We start from the raw sequence: 7,958 nt of genomic DNA, 5'->3' as shown, positions 1-7,958 counted from the left end.
TTTGACTTGTTCTAATGCATGGGGTTGGAGTCAACACTCACACGTGGTCTCGTTCTATTTCTGGTTCTAGGTGCAACCTTAATTCTCTCACAAATCCTTTTAACTTTAATTTTTCTGAGGTTTTTTTCTTAATTCATTTCTATACAACTGAATTACTACTAGTTTCAGTTCAGTTGTCCAAGTGGCAGTGTATGTCACTAGCCAGAGTTCTGAGGACTTTAATAACTTGGTTGCAGCTAATTTTAGCTATGGTTTTAAGGTTTGGTTCCCCTACCTGTAAATAGAAAAAAAGATCCTATATAAAATACTTTAGAATCTAATAAGAGCTGCTATATAAGAGGAGTTTAGGATTTCATTTTCAAATATTGCCTATGACTGCAAAAGGTACACGTGCCATAAACAGGCATTAGACTTCATAGTGAAGTGATATATCCTTACCTGCTCAAAATATCCCTATTTAAAAGATTCTGAAAGTGTGCAGGTGCAGCAAGCTGCCTAACTACCATGACCTGTTTATATGCTGAAAAGCTTGGCTGTACTATAAAGAGCAACAGAAGATTGCTTGTGAAAGTATCTTGAGGTCTAATGTAAAAAGAATATAAAATCTCAGCTGATGCAGAGAGGTTAACTTTTTAGTGCTGCATATTGATGCGTTGGTTTCACTGTAATTTTAAGTCTCAGAAGCAGCCTATGCTCCTAGCGCCAGGAAAGCCAGCTTCTTGCCTAGTTTGTGCCCATCCAGGCGCAGCTAAAGCAAGCTTTGACAAATCATTGCAATGCCTATTGCCTTCTGTAGCCAAGGTGGCATGTGTTCAGCATCTAACTTGGGGCTCAAAGCTGGTAAGAATCCAGAAAGTTGTAGGTTCTGAGGGGAGCTCTATTTCTCTAAGAGATTATGATAATGTATCTTGCCTTCAATTTGGAGAGAGATTATTAGTGCAAAAAGTGTGATGCAAGATGTATGCTAATACTTGGTTAACAGCTACTCTTCACAAACATGTTCTTGCATGCTGAATCTCTCAAGGCTGGTAACAAAGAAAGATTTTTCTTCCACATTTTTTTTAAAATATGTATTTTCTACTCACTTGGTGCTGTTTAACTTTGCTGTTCAAAATCTAGACATGCTGAATCATTAATTTCGAAAGCTGCCAATCTTAAATGTCTTCTGTACCATTGCATTCCTTATACTATGTATCCAGGTTGAGAAATAACTACTGCGCTATTGACATTAGCTAATAAATGATTGAATAACTTTTTTTTTTCTTCCCCAACAGGGTATTCCTTCTCCTTCCTTGGTCAGTCTTCCCTCAATCTTTGAAAAAAGGAGTCATACATTAAGTCGATCAACAACCCACTTGATATGAAGCAGGTTTAAAGTACTATGCTGTATTGTAGTGACTGACAAGCAGCTGGCTGTTCAAATGACCTGTTACTGACATTAATGGTACCATAGTCATTAACACTTAGCAATGATTAGCAAAATGTTAGATAACACTAAGTTAATCACAAGGGGGTTTAGTTGCATTGAAGCAGATCAGCTAATCAGTGGAATAAGTGACTTGGTCTTCATTTAAGACACAGTATTCCCTTGCACAAACTTATTTCCTCACCAGCACAACGGAGGCATTTTCTTCTATGGAAACCGTCCTCTCTAGGCAATAAACTAGTTTGTCAGATTTTGAAATGAAGATGATGTTCACATAACTTACTGCTAGTTTGGATGACTTATGCTTGCCTAACTTCATCTATTGGCAGAGCACTCTAATGTTTGAATTGTTGATTTCTTAAAGAGATGCATTATGAAGTACCTGACCTTTCAAGTATGGCAGTTAACCTGTTGTACAGCTGCTTATTCCAGATATTTTATAGATGTAGATGTTTGGAAAAAAAAAATAGAATTGACTTTCTGTGATTATGGTCTTCTGCAGCCTTGCTGTAACACAGTGGTATGTTACGTGGGTTTATTTGAACAGCAAGTTTAAAGACTATGACTAGCTTTGACCACCAAAAATTGAATTCTTTGAATTTCTTTGAAGTGGAAGTTTGAGGAAAATAATTATACCCCCTTTTAGTAGGGCTGTTAAACAAACCTCCAACCCCCCCCACCTTCCACATACTTGGTTAACAAATCATTATTTAATGCATGGGATTATTGGTGTGACATTGTAACTTGAGGGCCCAATTTTGGTGTGTTAAATTTCAGGTGTAGTACTCCTGAGGCTTTTACCTGGCTTTCTCATGTATTGTATTGTGTCTTCCTTCAAAACTATGTGTTCACTTCTTTCATCTCCTTTGAACAGTTAATATGATGCAATGCTATCTCAGGAACTATCTAAATATGTATATTTCTGCATTTCATGGACGGTTTAACTGTCTGCATTAACAGGAGTTCTCAACTTCTGGTTTCTTTTTAACCACCAGTGTCTTGTCTTATGTCTATGTGTAACTAGTGATGCTTCTGAACGTGTCAAACTTAACTGTTTTTTATATTTCTTCTTGCCAATCCAAGCAATGTAAATAAACTGTGTAAAGTAACACTGCTCCTGGTTTTGCTAAACAGGCTTTTGAGAGTCTACTTTGTCTTTTCATGTAAAAAATGTTGAATTGTGCTCCAGCTTACAGTTATACTCTGACTAGCTATATAGCCCTTCCTAATAAAGTATACAACTTGGTAGGTCTGAATCTGCCAGAACACAACTCTTTTCCCTTATATATTCACCTTTCTCCTCTCTTCCCCTGGATACATGTATCCATGGGGTTGTTTTGTCCTTATCCATATGCACTGACTTACATAATAAAGTGGCTCTAGGAAATAAACTATTCAATAAATATTATGCTAAAAAATCAACAACAACTTTTTTTGTTTCTTTTTTGTTATTTTTGGAAGAGCATCTTCAACCTGGTAAACTCCATGCAAACTTAGGATCAAATCAGCCTATTGTTATTCCTCTGGTTGTCTTTAATTTCCAAATTACTTGTATTTAGCTTCTCTCTCAAGTTCACTTACACTCAAAACCAATTGAACCTCTACTGTATCACCTAATCTTGTCATTACCACTACTGCACAGCTCTGTTGTTGCTAAATGACTGGAAAAGGATTGTTTAGAGGCTTGAGTCCTGCTGCTCTTCAGGTGTTGCGTATATAACTTTCTCATGGAGGAACTAGTTCTGCTCAGCCTTGCTGCCTCTTGAAGGAAAAGAATGAGGAAGACTATGCCTGCCTCCAGTATGATGACTCCTGCATTCTGGATGCATTATTATCTTAACCTCTTTTTATTAAAAAATAGTGTACTGTTAAAAAAGTCAATCTTATGGTAGGACTAAGAGAAAAATGGCCATTTGGTCTCCTTGTCACTAAATGAGATGATTTAAAACAGACACTGTATTCATTACATGTCTACTGCTCCTTGACTACACTCCAAGGTGATGTGCTCTAGCACAGTTAAGTAAAGGCATGCTTAGTCCCAAATTGGTGAGAGGATACACTGTCACTGAGTATCTTGGGGTGTTACTGAAACCCCTAACTCCGTTTTGGATGATGACTGTCAGAGGAGCAGAAGTTTTTCAGTGAGATAGAGAGAAGTGAAAACAGTGAGATTTTAGGTTAAAATAACAAGCTGATAGGTAATAATTAACACTGATTTGCTGATTTGACAGCTTGTTCTGTCTAATTACCCAGAGTGATGTAACAAGTCTTTTGGATTCTGGAGGAAAAAAGTAGGAATCGTCTGACCCAATTTTAGTAAGGCATGGTCTTGCATGACAGTATTATAAGTTTGCTAGCAGAGAGGAAACTAGTGAGCGAATACAAAACTGGCTGATCTTTACTCATGGGACAGCAAATCTTGTTAGTAACCACTGTGGTCATATTGAGTGGGGCTCCACGGGGGTCTGCTCAGTGTTTCTATTGACTGAGTGGATAATGGAGTGGGAGAGTGTGCTTATTAGTTGTACAGCTGTCACACAGCAGCGAGAAACTTGAGTACATGACAGAACAGGGTCAGAGGTGGAAGTGAGCTCTATCAGTTAGAGAGGTGCTCCAGAGTAACAGAAACATGCAAAAATAAGACATTTTTGCAAATGAGAGACCTTTTCCCTTTCCAACATGAAATGCACATGTTGTAGCATTAAAACAAGTAGATAATTTTGGGGGGTATTTTCGTTGGTGGTGTTTTAAATTTTAGGTAAGGTTGGTTCTCAAAACCGCAATTTTAAACAGTAATATTTGTACCATCTAGCCGCTATAGGATGTGCCTTGTTGAGTAACAGTAGTCGTCTGGTTTTGTACAATACCTAACTTCAGTCATGATACAGACAGTTCAAATCTCCTGAATAATTTTTTAAACTTCAATTCAGTGAGTTAGTTAAGTATAATTTCTTAAGTCTTTATGCTGAGATTTCTGTATCAGTAAAACTATAGGATCTGTTCTGCAACTCTTTAAGGAACAAACTTTGGGGTTAAAAGGGCCTTTCTTTCTAACCTAGCTCTCATCCACTTGCCACTCTGCCGAAGAGTTAGCCAGCCCACATTCAGCACACAGAATTATTTTCATTCGGAAAGACTGGAACTCTGAAGAGAAGGTCAAAAGATGATCTTTGTTTAAAACACAACCTTCTCTTCCTGCAGGCTGTACAAAATCAAACAGCTCAATGAGCTCACGCTCATTGCTACAAGAATCCTTACTCTTAACCGGTCTTCTAAATTGGTGCCTCTTAAAATTGAAGAACAGCTGTCAGAGGAAACGGTCTTCTATTGGGTGGTGTTAGGTGGGAATGTCTCGCTCTCCTGATCCAAACTTTCAAGGAGAAAGCAGCTTTCTAGCAGCATGTCTGCTCGCTTCCCTTGTTACTATGTGTATCTTGAGGTTCAGGGTAGCAGTGCTCCAAGAAGAAAATTCCTTTGAGTAGGCATGCTATATGTATGTTGCCATGGAGTTTATTTAAGTATGCCCTTCAACATTTCGAGAAAATCATGTGTTGTGTTATCAAGCTATCTTTGTTACTAGTTGAACTATGGAATAGTGCTCAAGTTTATACTATAAATGGTGTTTAAGAAGCATGTATAGCTATTGGGTGGGAGGGAGCGTGTAGACTAAAGCTTGTACTGCGGCAGGGTGATGTATAAGGATGATGTTTGCTTGCTTAAAAAATTAGAAAAAAACCCCACTGAGATATTAAAGAAGCCAGCAATTGGCCAGGAGACCGGAGGAAGTCTGGAACACAGGTTGGAGCTGAACTCTTCTTGTGCTGAGATCTGAATCACGTGAACGTCCTCACGTAGCTTTGTCTGGGCTTGAGTGGTCCTGCCATTCATGAACCTATACCTGGAATTCATAAACATCCACTCATGGCAAGCTATTAAAGCATTTATGGACCAAGATGATTAATCTTTTATAGGTTTTTGTTCAAAGAGGAAAGGTGGAGAGATTACAGCTGCTTGAGAGCATCTGTTTGTGAATCTGTTGTAGATTCAACAGGACGGCTTGACCCGTATTTTGCAGAAAAATAGTTGCTGTTTCAAAAATAGGAACTGAAAACTCCGCGGTGAGATGGATGTTTACAACCTCTGAAAGCCAGCCATCAGAGACAAAACAGGGGCTAGCTAGAATGTACTTTAAAAACACAAAAGCTGTTGAGAGCTTAAAATGTTGGCTGAGTGCTCTATGCAGCTGACATTGGAAGGGTGAAGGCAAACTGGTGCCACGTTCTTTGCCTTGGGACCGGTTTTAAGCGCAGAGCCAGAAACCCGCTCTCTCCCATCAGTAACGAAAGCTAAAATGGAAATGAGAGCACCATGAAAACAAACTAATTAAACATCTAGTGAAATAGATGTAACACTGTCAGACATTAAGCAAACAAAAGTCATTTTTAGATAAGAACATTACCACTATTTAGGGCTGAATTTTCAGCTGGCACAGAGTATTCTGTCAGCCTCTACACAAATGCAACCATGCATTTGTATGCCTAATTTAGGCAGTTAGAAGTGCAATTACCACCCTACCTGCAAATTGTAATTAGTTTAAGCTGTCTTGGTGCCCTTATCAGCTGATCCACACACTGACACTGACTTTAAGTATAGAGTCTGCTGGTAGTGGGAGCTACCCTCTGTTGTTGAAACAAGTTATTATATATATAAATACATATATGTTTGAAGTAGTGAAAAAAGGTACTTGCAAAGAGATGTGAAGTATCCTTTTATTTTTATGCTATGTAGGGAGGCCTGCTGCAGGTACTTTATACTGGTGAAATTAAGCAATTAAAGTTCTCATATTAATATGGGTAAAAAGAGGAGAACCGTTATAACCTCTTGTTCTCCCTCCAGCATCTCAATTTCTTTGAGGACTGAGAAAGAAGGAAGTGGCTTTTGGCTTAATGCTGGAGAGCCCAGCTTTGCAGCTCAGCTTACCAGGAGCGCCGTAGAGCCCATCCTGTTTTAGGGGAAGTAAAATCTCGTGCCTACCAAAGCCCAGGAGCAGGCTGTGGTCTGCCTCGCAGGCTCGGGTTTCCCTGGTACCCATGAAGACTGGGTAAAGGATGACTTTTTGCACTTCTCTTCCACCACTTCTTTCTCCATCCAGAGATGGAAGACAGTGCAAGAGCCTGGTAAGCACGCTATCAATTTATTAATGGCTTCTTTAAAATGGGATTGACTGGAATGTAAATTGTGTTACCTGAGCTCTCGGAGATTTTGTTTCGTATATAGTTAAAAATGCTAATGTTTATTTGTCGGTGTTTGGAGATACTAACTACCTCTCATAAATATTCAATTTCTGTCTTTACCCAACCAGTCAGGAATTCGTTGCCTATGTTGGCTTGTAAGCTCCTACATGCTTTCTGCTGCTCTGTGATGGCAAAGCAGATATTTCAGTAGTTTCTCCAATGTTTCAGCCTGGAGGGAATGTAAATATATAAGCATAAATGATTTTGAAAATGTGCCTTTCTTCTGTGTTTCAATGGCTCGTGCATCAGAGTTGGTATGGCTGACAAATCAGCAGTGATTGCTAATTAAAAAGCTGAATATATTAAGGAGTTTCACACATCTATTTCTTTCTCAGATTGAAACCCTAGCTGTATGAGTGAGTGCTAGTGAAACTCTAATGGATACAGTCTAATTACTTGCCATTTTTGCTTTGACTTAACAGTTCATGAATTACAGTAACTCTGACTGACAGATCATTGCTGATTACTAATTAAATGGCAGAATTCGGTTTTATGCACCTCCAGCTTTTACCCCCACAAAAAGTGACACTCCATATCTTAACAAAAAAAGCTTTCTCTCTGCTTGTTTGTTGATATGTAAAAGCTGATGGTCTCATCCCTCCAGAAAACAAAAATTCTTAGGGCACGTTTAACAATCGTGGTGGATAAATATATTTCAAAGATAAAGTTACTGCTGTGTTGCTTATAAAGGAGGCTTTGGAGAAAAACTGTTCAAGGCATATAACAACTCAGCATGTATCCTGGCACTCTCATTCTCTTACAGATCGCCTCAACCCTCGTGTAGTGAGCACAAAGAACAATAGCGTTTTTAGTCCTTTATCTGCGGGAGGGGACAATTCATTCCCTGCCATAGGCACTCCCTAAGTCACCCAGACACTAGAACAAATGCAGGAATGGAGTCTCTTTCCTTTTCTTTCTCTTCATTTACCTTTTCTGTTCAACATACATACCCAGAATTTATTCTGGTTCTTGACAGGATTACTACTCTTCTAATATGTGACATGTTTTAATTTGTGATTGTGATCTGTAGAAAAGAGCTGTTGGGGTTGGGGGTTCTTCTTGTGATGATGGTGTCCCTCTGTGACAGTGGGTAGAGTTATGGAGAGCTGGTAAACGGTGTAACTCTGCTATAACTTTTCTCACTAAATGGCCAGAAATATTCAGTTCTATTCCAGACTTTAAATCAAGAATAAGGGCTCATTAGAAATGCTACAGATCTTTTCAAATCAACACATTAG

The sequence above is a fragment of the Balearica regulorum genome, chromosome 9, assembly GCF_011004875.1.
Source record: "Balearica regulorum gibbericeps isolate bBalReg1 chromosome 9, bBalReg1.pri, whole genome shotgun sequence".
NCBI classification, from domain to species: Eukaryota; Metazoa; Chordata; class Aves; order Gruiformes; family Gruidae; genus Balearica; species Balearica regulorum.
This window is presented reverse-complemented; position numbering follows the sequence as displayed.